The sequence below is a fragment of the Neolamprologus multifasciatus genome, chromosome 10 (genome assembly GCF_963576455.1).
Source record: "Neolamprologus multifasciatus chromosome 10, fNeoMul1.2, whole genome shotgun sequence".
NCBI classification, from domain to species: Eukaryota; Metazoa; Chordata; class Actinopteri; order Cichliformes; family Cichlidae; genus Neolamprologus; species Neolamprologus multifasciatus.
This window is the reverse complement of record NC_140448.1, coordinates 10,001,500-10,017,838: the sequence shown is the minus strand read 5'-3', so window position 1 is coordinate 10,017,838 and position 16,339 is coordinate 10,001,500. Positions and strand designations below refer to the sequence as shown.

At 42.0% G+C, this 16,339-nt stretch overlaps 1 protein-coding gene across 2 annotated transcripts in view; it reads right to left on the bottom strand.

Moving 5' to 3' along the window:
* Positions 1–15,186, bottom strand: part of gabra3 (gamma-aminobutyric acid type A receptor subunit alpha3) — a 109,061-nt gene extending 93,875 nt beyond the window's left edge. For both annotated transcript variants that reach the window (XM_085175351.1, XM_085175352.1), the window contains exon 1: positions 14,760–15,186. The gene's annotated coding sequence lies outside the window, so the exon portion shown is untranslated. The remainder of the gene's footprint in view (positions 1–14,759) is intronic.
* Positions 15,187–16,339: the final 1,153 nt, after the last annotated feature.

Genomic DNA, 16,339 nt, shown 5'->3' with positions numbered 1-16,339 from the left:
TGGTCTTTTAGACAGCAATACTGACAAGTTGTCTGTTACCACTGCAGAATCATTTATTTGTTGGTCCATTAACCTAGTGCACCCTGACTTACAACCCGGCTTGGACAGTCTCGGTCGTTGTGTCCTTGGGCAAGACACTTCACCCGTTGCCTACTGGTGGTGGTCAGAGGGCCCGGTGGCGCCAGTGTCCGACAGCCTCACCTCTGTCAGTGCGCCCCAGGGTGGCTGTTGCCATCACCAGTGTGTGAATGGGTGTGTGAATGGGTGAATGACTGGATGTGTAAAGCGCTTTGGGGTCCTTAGGGACTAGTAAAGCGCTATATAAATACAGGGCAGGACATTTACATCAAAGCTTTCTAGGACATAAAGTGAGTCTGGAAAATGCAACAGCATTAATATTTCAACATAAAAGACCATTCACAAGACTGGCAGATAGTCCCCCAAAGTCATCAGTTAAACAGGGTCTGAAGAAGCAGGGCACAGCGCAAATATCTGTCCAACTTCATTTTGTCCGTAGAGTTGTGTGGTTCTTTCCATGTTTTCAGGTGCATGAGTGCAAAAACACGACTCGGGCTGTTTATTCTCCAGTGGGTCTTCCATGTCATTGCCATCAATCAAATGCTCTGCATGTCACTTTGAATCTCTATTGTAGGAAGGATGGTCCGTGCATTAACATGTCAGGGATTCTTCACTGCTAGCTGCAGGGTTTTCGGTGCGGCAGCGTCAGTTTGTCAGACAATTTGCCGCTCCGGACCAGACCAGAATATTTCAATAACTGTCCGATGGATTGACGTGAAATATTGGACAGGCATTTGTGTTCCCAGAGGAGCGAGGCTGACTTTACACATCTTCTGACATTTCCTCTACAGCAGCAGCAAGTCAAAAGAGCAAATTTTGTACGGACGATGAACTCTAATGACTTACAAATCCTAAAGCACAAACATGAGGTTGACATTTGTGATTTGGAGCTAAATGTCTATTGAACTGGTTGCCAAAAATTTTGAAAGCGTACATGCCCCGTCCTCAGGATCAAGTCCGAAAAACTGTGCTAAAGCTATGATGTAATAGAGCTGAATTATTATATTGAGTCATCAAATTTAGATGCCAAAGACAGATGGTCATGGTGAATCCAATATCGAGATAGACCTCACGGTAAATACTGACTTCTGCAATGAAAAGAAGATCAATTTGGAACGTGCATAGCAAGGTTTACAAATTAAATCCCACTCTTCTTTGTTTTTTAAAATAATTTTTGAGAGCTAAGTCTTGTAACTTAAGAGTATCATCGATCATACTGAAAGGGAAAGTACTCACAGGCAGGGTTAGGATTCAGAGTAAGTAGAAGCTATAGTCATTACTAACATGAATGACAGCTATATAGCCCAACTGTAATTGGAATGCAAGGTTTCACTCCCAGGTAATAGCCATACAAAGAGCAGGAGAGTTCAGTACACGCACTATACTGGCCCAACAGAATAATTTGAACCATAAATCAAAAATCCATGCAGCAGTTCACCTTGAAGCTCTACAGGCTTGTCTTTGCCACTTAGTGCTAAATTGTGTTAAATATGAGTTCTTGTTTTTGTATCCTACCTAAACAAGGATATACTGTAGGGATTCAAGGATGTATTATATAACAATACACAATATAAATGTGCAGCAGAGTGAATGGGGATAGTTTCAAAGGCGAGACAGTTGTTTCATTTGCGGAAATAAATTGAATGTGATCTGTTGTTCCAGTTAAGATCGACCTAAATTTCAATTTGAAAAGAGCATTTTTAACATTAGAGAAAGTCTATTAATATCTTGCAAAGAATTAATTATAAAATAAGAAAGGAATAAAACATCAGTCACAACACTTTACCTTGATGAGTTTTTGCAGAAATATGCAATCTTAAAAATTCAACAATTTCCACTGAAACCTGAATAATTAGCTTAATCTGATACAGATTACCCAAGTGAGCAAGAAGAATATTATTTCAAATGGTAATGTATTTAACAAGCACCGTCATCGGACTGAATTTTAAATAGGCAATTCGTATTTAGACTTATAGTCAGTCAGCCGAATACATTATGTAGGCTCTGGCTCTGCCATAGGCAAGAGCTGGCCACCCATTTCTCCATATGACACAGAGAGATATTACTGATGGTGTTCTTCCATGGAGTACATTAGGCTTGCAAGAAATAGCAAATCTTATCTCAAGAGCAGATGCGCTGCATCAAAAAAAAAAGGCCTTACGTTGCAAATGTGGATCCCACAAATCTAAAGTCGCACACTGAGTTTCATTGCCTTCTTATTACACCACACAGATGGATGGAAAGACAACTTTGATCCAGAAACATTGCTACAGTGCACAAACGCATGTACAGCAAGTTATTCGCAGCATTTCCAGTGTCCCTTACCACTCCATGTTGTCTTTCCCCGGACTGGATAATAACTGTTTTTCTCTTCAGCTGGATGAGGTGCGTGTGAATCTGAACAGAGCTGCGATCTGCTTTGGGCCCTGCTGTGAGTCTCTGTGGATGAGCTGTTTACTGGCGCTTTTTGTGTGGCCAGTAGGATCCCACTTAGTGTGAATGATGGCAGCTGTGAGGGTGCCTCTGGCAAGTGTGACTCCGACTATGGCTGCTCGGTCTCATGTAGAGTATAACGCCAGCTGCTCAGGCTGAGTAGCACTCCAGTGAGCACGACCGATTGTGGCTGAGGTAAGCACGTCTCTGGCGAGAATGATGCTGAGCGCAGCAAGGGGTGAGCACAACCCTGGCTGTACCTCACCAAAAACATCATCTTGGTGCATCTGGATGCTTGAGATTGTCACCGCATTAGTCCAACTGTGGCAAGTGCGTCTGCGTTTCTGTGGAAGGCGTAAGTGCAGGCTGCTGCCGCGCAAGCTGGCAAACTGGTGAGGGTGATTTTGTGATCAAGGCAGCTTTGACTGCTGGAGCAGCAAGTTATCACTCTGGTGGAGTTTGCTGGTTGGGCAGAGGCTGCGATGAACACAACAACAACAACAACAACAACAAGTGTGACTGCAGCTGTGGTGAATGCGACTCAGTAGAGCATGGTTCAAGCTACACTATTTCAAGCACAAATGCAGTGGTGGACTGTTGGGCTCCAGCACCTTCAGTCTGGACACACACAGTTGACTATCATTGTGGTTACAAAGGTAGAAAGCATCCATTAATTTACATGTGACCTAAATCACTTGAATTTAGTTTTAGGATAAAACCAGAGGTTAATGTAGCTATGGCAACTGACTAGAAGATAGTTATCCTGACTTTGAAACATGTAACTTAAATAACAGATACAAGTAATTCATGAAGAACACTGGCTTTAATGGTCCTGGAAAAGAACTTATCTAATGCACACCAAGGACATCTACACAGGGCTCAGTTATCACATATAACATCACTACACTTCATAATCTTTGACTGGGACTTTAATCTTAACAGAAGTAACAGCTAACTTGTTTTAAAAAAAGGCTTATAATTTTTTTTTTCATATAGAAAGAAGACTCCTTGTACTCTTGCTTTATTCAGGGCCCCAAAATATAGACAACTAACTAAAACAAAAAAAGAACAAAGTTTTTTCGCCAGCTTCATAAATCTTGGACAGCACCATGGTCGTAATTTCTTGACTTGTATGGTTGCCTTCTTTTCTTTCTTTCTGATAGAAAGTAAACTTGTGAGGTTACAGTCTGGTCTTAAAATAAACAGCAGCCAATGTTCCCAGCAAAGCTGTGAGTGCTTCCAATTCCCGAGGCACCGCTCACAATGACTAATCTTTTCACTCGTCTATCAGTTCAAAGATGTAAATGTTTCAAAGTTCATCTGCTTCACAGAATGCACCTGAGATATACATAGTAATCGTACTATCAGCATTATGGAAAATGACAGTATAAAACACCACTATTTCTGTCTGCATTACCTAACATCATCAAAATAAAATATAGCTTTTACGTGTAATTCTTAATAACACTCAAAAAACCCATCACAACAAAAACGATATCGTGATTGAGCGTGATTTTCCACTCCTTCCTGCCTGCATTATTTGGTTAATGCAGCTTACTGCAGTCAGTCCGTGTAAGGTCACACCGCTTTAGTCTTTTGCTTTAAACATTGAGCAATCTAATTCACAAAAGCAGCCTTTTATCATGAAAAGTACTTAAAAAACATTTGCTGCAAAGTGGTATTTACCCATCAATAGAAAAATCCAGCTAAGCACGGAAACATTCAATCAATTAGTCAAGTGGCAAACAATAATTGTAATCATTGATTACTTGGCATTTTTTAAATTATAGTTCAGTAGCTGCATTTGAATTGACGTGCATCTCAAGTACATACAATTTATTTTTGTGGCCTCTCTCTGAATAGACTTCAAGGCCAGCAAAACTCCCAACAATAGCTTCCACTGAGTTTGTATTCACTAAAGCTCCCCTGCTCTTTTTTCCTGCTTTCCTCATCCATAATTGAAAACTTTTAGACTTACTTCTGGAAAACTCTGACCGTAACTCGTCACACAACACTAAACACAGACCACTGGGCCGTTCCAGTTTATTGTGTGTGTGTGTGTGTTGCAGGTAAAATTCAAGTCAACTACATAAAAAAATAAAAATAGGAGTGAGCTCATGAGGGCAGGAACAGGCAATATTAAGAGAAAAAGACGGCATTCTTTTTTATGATACGCAAGCTTCAAATTTCACTTCATCCTCATTTTCTTTCTACTGAAAATGTAATAAACCTGACTAACATCTGAATAAGCATGTCATGCCACCCAAATACTTGTGTAATACACAAATGCATAGAATAAGAGACGAAGCCTTTGTTTCAATAATAATTACGAAACTATAGTCAGTTAATAAATATGAAGATGATAGCTCAAAAGGTCTGAAATTTGAAAATGCAGGTTTAAAAAACATAAACATTCTGCATTAAAATCTACAATATACAGCAAGGTGTGGGTAGAGAGAACCGGTGAGGCGATACATTAATGATTGACTAGATGACTCAAAATAGCCAGTATATCTGTGGTTACTATGTGGGAAGGACCTGGCAAAAAGGAGCAGTATATTATGGAGGTTATGGGCTTGTTCATAGGCATTGGTATTCACAATGACGAGGAAAGACAGACCTCAAAAGGTTCTGTAGCTTCAGTCTTGATGCCAGATAACACAGTGCACCGTTAGAGCTCTTTTCAGTCCAAACTTAGGCAGCGTGTTGACCTTTCACATGGAAGCATGTGAAAGGTCAACAGCACATTAGATATGGATGCTTTTGGCTCACTGGAGTATGTGATTCATAGAACTTTATGGCAATAAAACATAATGTGTCAGAGGTGTTGTATTGGATTGAGGACAGGTGAGTCTGGTGACTAGTCAATGGTATCAATTCCAGGAACTGTTTGCACTCACCATAAGAGGGCAGGCACTGTCGTGTACCAGGAGGACCCCGGGACCCAGAGCACCAGGTAGGATGTGTAGGGACTGACAGTGGATCCAAGATTACATCCCAAAATGTAATGGCAGTCACGGGGCTGTGGACCAGCCTAAAGAGGTCTGTGTCCCTTCATGGATATACCTTCCCACCCTACCACTGTCCCACCATCAAACCGGTCATGTTGCCAAGTCCTCTCTGGACCCTTTTTTGTCTGTCACATGTGCTCAGGGTGAACCTGCATTTATCTGTGAAAAGAAAAGGGCACCAATGGTGGGCCTGCCAGTTCTTGTATTTTCTGGCGAATGCTAATTGAGCATCAGGATGCTGGGCAGAGAGCACAGAAACCAATGGAGGATGTTGTGCCCTCAAGTCACCATATTTGTGATTTTTTTTTTTGTCAGACACATTTACATCAATGGTCTGCTGGACATCGTTGTGTAGGGCTCTGACAGTGCTCGTCCTGTTCCTTTTTGTACAAAGGAGCAGATTCCAGTCCTGCTGATGGGTTAAGGACCTTCTGTCCTGCTCTCCTAGAGTAACTGTCTGTCTCCTGCAATCACTTCCATGTTCTTGAGACTTTGCTGGGAGCCACACCAAACCTTCTGGCGATGGCATGTATTGTGCCAGACTACCTGTACAGCCTCTGTACGGTCCAGGTATCACCTTATGCTACCAGCAGTTACACTGACCCTAGCCAAGTGCAAAACTAGAACAGTCTGAACAGTCAAAAAAGATGTGGAGGGAAAAAATGTCAATGGCCTCCACCTATAAAACTATTTCTGTTTTGTGATTATTTCATTGTTGCCCCTCGAGTGGACATGTTTTTAATTTCATTAACACCAAAGTAGCTGAAACTGATTAACAAACCCCTCTGCCAACTCTATCCCACAAGTTTAACTGATGTGACGCTAAACTGTGAATATGCATCAACAGCCCCAATTTGCTTAGACAATATCTTGAGAGGAAGCTGTACCTGGAAGAAACCTTTGCAGGCACAAGGAGAACAGGAGAAAAGTCCGCCTGGTGGGGTTTGAACCAGGAACCCTCTAGGGATGAGGCAACAGTGTCCACTCCACCACTGTGCCACCCAGTTAAGACAACAGAATCATTGAGCTTTATAATTCCACTGACAGAAAATGTACTGCATCTTTGCAGGACTGCCAGCTCTTCCTATTTTAAACACGTAGCAGAAATGACCACGTTATCTGGGGGTCACTTGCGACAGGTTTTACAGGAGGACAGAATCACCACAGCGAGTCATTCTGTCCTCCCAAGGAACTGTGTTCACATTCTTGGCAAGAAGTCAGGCCTATTCAAGATGGGCATCTCAATCCAGCAAAGTTGTCACCTTGCCTGTCTGCGGTTTTCACGGATATGTGTCGAGGCAAAGCCAAGGTCTGACTCCACAGCTCAGGGACATTACAGTGGTATTCTTGCTGATTACAGAAAAACATCATATTTTCATCATCTTTTCCACAGTTGGGTTTGCTACTCACATTTGTGCACATCGTGTGTTAAAGGCTTTGTTTTATATACATATCACTACCCTCCCATCACTCTTAGAGGACAAACTGACACTGCTGACAGCTGGGATTGCTGTTTGTATAGCCCTAGTTTCACAGTGAATAACCATTCACAGCTCTCTCCTTTGGCTCTTGTATAAAGGTTTCATAAAAGTGTTTTTAGTGTAGTATATATTTTTATGCAAGATGCACTATCACATCAATAAAAGCTTGTGGCAGGCTGCAACCAAACAGCGAAAACCTTAGATATAAATGATTTTGTTTTTGATGTACATTGTGTCTACAATGCACTTTCATGGGCAAATACAAAATCTAATAAAGTGACTGTCTCTTGATAAAAGTGCTTGTGAAGCCATAACATTTTAGAAAATCCATGCTTGCTTTTTTGTTGCCTCTCAGTAAGTTTTGAATATTTCTAGCTGCGATAAAAAACACAGTAAAATGATCTTTTAAATATCTAGATAGCATTTTAAGTGCTCACAATGACTGCTTTAATATTGCAGCGCCTGCTTTGTCTAAGCTGCTTGAAAGCTTTTCACTAAAGTGAAAAGACAGGAGCATCCCCTCTGTTTTACCATCTCACTGGACGCCTGTTTTAGCATTGATTTTTTTAGAGCTAATGTTTAGTAGTCTTTGAATGACCTAGCCCTGGCTTGTCTCTGAACTTAAGCTGCCTTATGGCTCGGTGTGCAGCCTGAAATCCTCAGACAGGAGCAACCTGACAGTTTTTCTGTCAAGGTTAAAAACTAAAGGTGACCATGCTGTTGTTGTCAGAGCTCCGAAAACTTACGAGTCACTTTCCAGCAAGATCGTGTCACAATTAAAGCTTTTTTCTTAAAAAAAAAAAAAAAAATCATCTTTGATATTTATTCTTCTTGCATCCCTGCTGCTTTGACAGCTCTCAGGATGTCGCATTTCTTATCCCTAAATGACTCCCTTTGTTTAAGGCATTTATGTTTGTCAGGCATTATAACCTAGACTAACAAATTTCCTGTGGCGAATGGCGAGAAATCTCATAGTCACAGTTGTTGACAGGAACACTTTATGTTGTAATATAAACTGTAAAATCCCCTTGTGCATCTTAAAGATATGTTTTAGCAGCTATAATGACACCTACTCTATGTTTGTGCATGGCAATGCAACAGTGATGTAAAATAATCTGTGAAGAATACATTTTTACTGTGCGGCACCTGGTGTAATACAGTGTGGGCTGAGATGACATGAAGGCGGCCAAAAGCTACACACATTAAAAAAAAACAGACACAATCATCTGACAGCTTGTGATAAACAAAACAATAAACACTATGGTCTCAGAGAGCAAAAAGACAAACTGTCTGCATGCAAATATGCTTTAAATCACATAGAAATCTTTACAGTACTTTGCATAGACTATGTCTTAAAGGGACAGTTCACGGTGCCAAAATGATTTACATATTTTTCCCTCGCCTTTAGCGCCATTTATCCATCGAGATTGTTTCGCTGCAATTTGCCCAGTTTTGGGTCTATCTGTTGTACAGATATAATGGGACGTGATGGCAGTTGCTTGGGGAGCTCAAAGCACCAAAAAGTTACATTTTTAAAAACTCAGCAACAACGTCTCTTTCTAGAAATCTTGACCTAGTTTCTCAAAAGACCACAAAGTTGCAGTGAGTACTTTCATGTATAAACTACTGAACTACAACACTTTTGCAAACCATATTGCTCTGGAGAAGAAAGCAATCATCAACCAATGACAAGACGCTCATGCTTCGACTACTCTGACAGGATGTAAATGATGAGTGTGTCTCCTTTGACTGAGCTTTAATGTTAGCTAAGTGTAAGCTCTGCTCGACTGCTATGTATGTATGTATGCGATGTAGCTCCATTTAAATAAAATAGTTCTCACATGAAACCACTCATGGAAAGGTTTGTGGACTTTTTGAGAACCTCAATCACAATTTCTAAAAACAGATATTACTGCAGTTGTTGCTGCTTTTTTTAAAAACGTACGAACACCACAAAAACGTGGCACCCAGTTCCATTATAGTCAAGAAAGATCCTTACAGCCACTGTCTCCTCAATAGGGCAACACACACCAAAACAAGCTACAGAGACGGGCAGAGACAGAGACAGGCTACAGAAAAGAATAATGTATATTGGACAGTGAGATGGCTGTGTGAAAACGTCATGAAAACTTTTGAAAATGGACGATAAGTAAAGATTTACTCTTCAACTTTGTTATGAGTTTTGATTAGTCACTACCTAAATAATGTTTTACATATTACTCCACATTTAATGCAATAAATTACTTAATTACTCAGCAGAAAAAGTCATTTGTTACACTAGTCACTGGAGTACTTACACATTACTGCATTATTTAAGTATTAGTTGATATATCTGATTTTTTAAAGGACCAAATATGGGTATAACTTTTATCTTATATCAGTCGGGCTATATATTCTTGATAAATCAAATTTTAGTGACACCTGAATGAAGCACGCTGTATCTTAAAGCCCAAGATGTCATCTTAAAACTGCTTGTTCTGCAACTCGAAGGTATTTTACTACCACACTAAACACAAGCAAAAGAATTAAGTGAGAGGATAAAATACTACTGTTTTCCATGCTACTCAATATTCCAGCTGAGGCCTACAGTAAGTGTTATCTTAAGGGCAGTGCCAAGCCTCGAGTCAGCGAAGGGTTAGATAAAACGTCTGTGGGTCATTTGCACGTACACATTTTTGGTAGATAATATGAAGCCATTTAAATTGGTTCAAAGCCCAAACTCAACAGGCACCATCTAGATGAAAGGGCACAGTCAGATTTTGCCCTTGCTCTTGTGTGTTTGATTATTCTGCTTTTATTTTTTATTTTTTATTTAACAGCTCAGTCAAAAATATGCATAAAAGAAATGCCAGTAGAATTACAGCAGCAAACACCAGGATGTTACAGAATAATGAGCAAACGTGCATGCCCTTCACATTGATCTCTTGTATCTTGATGTTCCACACACAGTCCCACTTGATACAGTAAAAAAAAATAGTCAAATACTTAAATACTTAAAAGAAAGAAAGAAAAAAAGAAAGAAGAGACAATTAAAGCATCTCTCTTTCACCCCTCAGGACCTTTGGTTCCCAATAATCCCCACTATCTTCAGCCGAAAACACTATGTTACCAGGGCAACAGCTGCATTGATGGTGTAGCTTCATGAAAGCGTGTGTGACAAAAGCGGTACCTGAAGCATCACACTTATAATTGCAATCAAGGCAGACCTGTGGCAGAGATGACTGGAGCTGAATTATTCCTGTCTCTAAGTGTGTGGTTTAAATTCCATACATGCACGACAGGAGACAAGAATTAGTGTGCAAGAAATTTATGTAGTCATGTAAATCTTTGCCTGTGTGCCTCCACACCCTCTGCACACATTACACTTCACTGCATTTTTTACCAAGCACCTTGATTCATGAAAAGTACACTTGCCGTCTTTGCCAATAACCTTTAAGCAATGTGTCTCAGCTTATCTGGATCATAACCAAAAATCAGGCTACTCAATGTCTTTGCTTTAAAAAGCCAAAAATACCTTTTAGTCGACTGCCAGCCTCGATCAAAAGCCCCGATTTAATACTTTAAATCCCTTCCACTGATAGATGATGAAATAAATGCATGACTTAGGTAATTTCTTAGCGGACACAAGCATTTTTAAAGTTATAATAAAAGAAAGTATCCTTCTTTAAACACCATTTCAGATCCTGAATGTCTATAACAATCGCTGACATTTTATGAGTATCTCAGGACCTGCAAAGACCATCTGCCTCTCAGGAACAGGCGGTCCCAATATGAAGCTTTAGGCTCTTAGAAGATTCTGACATTTGAAAGATTTGACTGTCAATCTTAAAGGTCATTGACAGTGTGAAAGACGCGTGGGGTTTTGAAGAGTGGGTGAATATAAGTCAGAACAAGGTGACGCTATATGTTATACAACCTTCAGCTTCTTATGCATTCAAGTCCCTAAATGACAATTTTATTCCAGGGATTACAGCATGCAGATTTTATAGAGACTCCAAAGCTGAAGAACGTTTCATTTAACTGTAACCGTGTGCCTGACACAGACTTCATTTGGGTAGACTGCTCAGATAAATTAAAGATCACTCATTTGAATGTTTTGTGTTTTTAGTATTTTCTCTGTCTTGTTGGCCGGGTTGATGTTGCAGCTGTCCTGATATCATTCGAATATTTCCTCAGAGAAACATACTCCAACTTCAGCATCTTTGACTGCAGCTGGTGAGAGCGATCCTCCACTCATAGTTGGAGAGCCACTTTAAGGCCAACCTGCAGCAGATGCGTGAACTGTGGCGAATATCATCACCAGCTGCAGTCCAACATGGTGGAGATGGAGTCCATCCGCAAGATAAGAGAGAGGCAGCTGATTATATTGATTTGTTGTGTGTACATCTATATCCACTACCCCACCCCACCAGTACAAATCCATTCAGCTGGAAACACTGAAAAAAATAATGAATTCATTAAAGATAGAAGTGTACCGAATCCTGCAACATGCTGAATGTTCGTCTAAAGGTTATCTTAGCCTTTATGAAAAACTGTCTAGCAGTTTATGGCTCAATTGGAAGAAAAAAAAAAATCATCCAAAAAATAAAACATCAAGAAAAATTGGATTGGTTGGCGCGTTGCGCAACTACAGTTCGGGCTCCTGCAGTCTTTTATCAAACAGCAGATGATAATTTGCTCTGCTCATAATGCACTTGTTGAAAATGCTTTATGCAGCCTTGGCAGGCGGTTCTCTACATCCTAAATAAATGACTGGGATTTGCGTTCCACACATGATGATCCTCGTCAGGACTGTTCTGTCTCAGCCAAAAATACAGTAATAAAAGTCACCGCACTGGCAGAGGCTTTAACATAAACTACATTAAAAGGAGCAACTGCTCGCAGGGTGAAAATCAGTGACAATCATGGGAATTAGCATAAATCAGCGGGCGTCTGGTGGTAACGTTATTCCTGTGTGAACAGAGCTTCTGTGATTAATCGTCTCTCATGCACAGAAATGGGGAAATGATTGGATCTCACATTAAGGGAAAAAGACTAAGGCAAGTGCAATTCTTGGAAACTCCAAGTATGCAGACAAAGAAAAAAAAAGTTAAGACAAAAGAAGTCAGCAGCTTCAACATACTGCATTTCTTGACTTCATCCCAAACAACAACATTAGGCTTTTCCTGGATGAGGAGAGCATCCAGAATCTCTGTGGAGCCAAGCTGTAAAATTTCCCCTCAGAGCTTATTGGTCGTGACTGACACTGTCCTGGTCGAGGTTTCGGTGTATGTGGAGGGCTCTGATGATTACCTCTTGTCAGCTGTTATCATTATCATCCTCTGAGCGTTGCATCATGCCTGACTCCTGTGCCCACTTGACCCGTGTGGTGGAACCTCAGAACATACTGCCATCTCAAAAACAAGACTACCTTGTACAGAAATTCAGTGAAGTGGAGGGTAACGCCATTATTTATGCAGGAATTATTTTCTTTCTGCTTCCAATATATATATATATAAACACTTATACTACTTTTCCCTGGGAGCCATTACCCCCATTTATTTTCTAATCACTCAAGATACTTTGCATTTTTACTGCATCACGTCTTACGGTGCCTCGAGTAACAATAATGCAAATCCCTGCAACAGTCTGCCTCTGTCTTTTATTTGCCTGCATCCGCACGCTGAATCCCAACAATAGAAATTACAAAACAGATTCTCTAATCACTTCAGATGCGACGGGTTCACACAAGTCTCACACAAGCACGGCACATCCATCTGTAGCTCTCAGATGAGACAGCACCTTCTCCTTCAAACAAAATCTGCTCTGGCTGACACATTCCCTGCTGGACAATAAATCTGAGTTTACTTCCTTTTTCACCACACACCCATGCACTGCGAAAAGGGTTCTGTGTGTGTGTGTGTGCGCGGAGACTCTCTCTCCGTATGTCTCAACAGATGAAGAAACTGGCTGAGAAAAGTCATTTACTTGTGGTCACACTCACGGGCGTCATCGCATTACTAGCCCTGTAGCGTGCAAGACTGAGAGCCGGATGACTGTGCATCACATCAAAACATGAGGTGTGGTAGGGAAAAAAAAAACCATTCATGCATGATGTTGCAGAGGAGCAAACGCCTGAAAAAACGTGGCAACATCAGGGTGAGGGAGGGAAAGGATGAGCACCATTCAGTGCTGTGCTTGAGCGACGCCTCCCAGGTCTGGCAATTAAAACCAGCTCCTGGCCTCTGACACAGGCTGGATTCAAGCGTGGAAAAGATGAATGCAAGGATTCATGCAGGTGTACCACAGCTCTTCCTGATGTGTGTCTGCATATGGAGCCTGCTTGTTAACCTTTTCACCGTGACACTAAAACAAAAAAAAAAGACATGCAGGAGCAGATGTCTGAAAAGGTGCCACATTGTCTATTACAAAAAAGGAAAAGATCAGAACCAAAGGACTACCCTGTCAGGGACTCCATTCAGCACTCTGACAGCATGGATACCATTTGTTGTCACCCTTGTCTCACGCAGCAAACAAACAAGAGATGCAAATTCTCTAATTGTGTCTTGTTTGTGTGTGTTGACCCAATTTCACATGATTTTAAAGAGGGGTTGGGATTGCTGGATTTACTTGTGCACTTGGGAAGCTGTCCGGTGTCATTATTACATTTGCATCATTCCAGCTGGACATCGCTCAGCATGTGCGCCCACTGACACTCTATAAGCTACACCACGCGTGGCTAACTGACAGAGAGGAAGACGAAAGAGACAGTCGTGTTCCCTCTCGTGTTGCGCTACGGCAAAACACACAACTACGCCGAATTTAAATGATTAAGAGCAAGAAAAACGTTTAAATAAATAACAAATAAAAAACGCGCATGCACATGGAAGCGTTTTTCCACTGTCGTCATCTCTTAATCTGCTTTTTTTGCGACAGGTAAACTTGTCAGTCCCGGTGAATTAAAGATAAAAAATACTGATATTAATAAAAGACAAACCGCAGTGGTGTTTATTTAACTGGCGGTGGAGTTGAGGTTTAAACGCAGACAGCTGCCAGACCCTTCGCTTTAACGGAAGACGGTTTTTATTCCAAGGTTAAGTTAGCCTGTGCTCAACAGTCTTGTCACAGGTTGCGGTAGCTCGTTCCGAACACGATTCCCAGCACGCGGGGTCAAAGCACGAGCCCGGAGTTCCTGTGCAGGTGCGGCTTTTTTTTCTTTTTTTTTTTAAATCATTACCAGAAACGTCTCGCGCTTCTTCACCGCTAATTGCCCATTAAGGGAAAGTAACAGCCGCTCAAGCAGTAGTGTCGCATTGTGCTGCTATTTTGACTGTCCTTAGAAGTCGACCTAAGCTTTTAAATAAACAAACAAATAAATAAAATTCAACCACCCCTGTGACAGGTGTATCTCCACAAAAACACCCCCCTCACATTTGTTGCTTACTACTTTAATTCGCGGGCGAAATCGTCGCGGTTGAGCAGAGCCAGAGCTAGTCGCATGCAAGCCCCGCATCCCCTTCACCGTGCATCCTTTCCACTTCAGCATGCGAGGGGAGACCTGTTAAACCATCAATTATACTGCGGTAGCTACACAAACAGCAGTTGTTGCATGTGAATGAAACATTGCCGCTGAGCCCATTTGCAACCGTCTCCGGCAATTATCCTGCCGGCGACGTGTGCGAGATCTTAACAACAAGAAGAAGAAGGAAAAAAATCGCATCACAGAAGACACAGCAGAGGTAATGACTAATAATAAGAAAAATAACAACAGTCTCACCAGCAGCAATGAGGATGATGTTCCTGCTGTTGTGTGTGTGTGTGTCTTCTCTCTCTCTCTCTCACTCCTGGCTTTCCTTGGAGTTAATGAGGTTCTGCCGTTTGGTCCGACTGATTTCTCCCTCAGCTGTTACCGGCCACTGGATTTGGATAATTTTTCTCTTTCTTTTTTTTTTAATCCAGCGGCGAAATAACAGGGGGAAGCGGCGTCCTCTCGCAGAGCTCTGCCCTCTTCAAACTAACCTTCCCGCCCCCTCCTTCTGCCCATCTCAGATTGGCGCTGGGCGGGAGGGGCAAACCTTGAACCCGGGGGCTGGTTAAGGAGGGGTGATCTGTCGCGCTGATCAAATCCCGCGTGGATGTTTGCGGGAGGGCTCACTGTTAACTGATCAACTCGTCACTGATGTTCCCGACAGCTGGAAGGGGGCTCTTCCCCCCCCCCCCCCCCAGCCCCCCAAAACACACACCGCCCCTCTTGTGCAGCTATTGCACAGCAACCTCCCAGGCGAGAGACAGCAGTGAGTGGGCCCACTTACTCCGGCGGATTGAGCACTGACGCAGGTGCCCAAGGTCCAACCGCGACAGACAAGAGATGCCAAGCCTAAGAGCTGCTGCTGACAGTGATACAGAAATCTCATCTGAGTCATTGCAGTGGTAGGAAATGGGAGCAGATCATCCCCACTCTGTGACCTTGGAGGGGGGGATGTTGTGGTCTGATCAAGGAGTGGAGATGGGAAAAATCTGGGCAGGGTAGTAGGAACACAAGACGTCTCAACCTCTGTTTGAACAAGGTGCCCTTTTTGCATGGCGCGTAATGCCACCTCTAACCTCTGCTCAGTCAGCAGCAAATAGTACAAGACTGCTCTTGTACTCTGATACTCCCGGGTGTGCCGTGCCATACACAAATCTGTCAAGAACAGACAAAACTGCTGCAAGTGACCTGCCAGTGAAGCCTGCATTTTAAGTCTGCAGTCGATATAAGAACCTTTTTTTCACAGTTCACAGTACAAATCTGCACACTTCTGTATTTCTGTCAATAAAAAAGACCACAAATTGTGCCTCCTGTCAGTCTTCATCTAGTATCTGTTGCTTACATCAACAGTGCAAAATGGAAACAGTGCAACACCAAGTCAGCAAATTGTTATTATTATTATTTTTTAAACTAAATACACTACACAAACTTTCACTATATCCACCACTGCTTTCCTGGAAAGAGGGGAATTCCTCGCTGTGTGGTCCAGCCTAAGGCATCTCGCATCTTGTCCCTAATTAGGTTTTGTTGAAAGGCTTTTCTCCCCGCTCTCACTGGGGGTCTAAGGTTGGGGTGGTGTGCCTTTTTCATTTATCATTTTCATTTATTGTTTCATTGTGAAGCCCTTCGAGACTGTAATTGTAATTAGAGGCTGTAATAAACTTGATTTGCTGGGAGCTGCTGTGGGCGAGGGGAAGGAGAAGGAGAGAGAGGTGCTGGCCAGTTCTTCAAAGGAGCATGTGAGCTGAGGGGAGACAGCGCTGGTACAGGATCCAGGCTGCTTCTCAGACACGCACCCCAGAGCTATAAGGTTCCCCACTCGGGTGTCT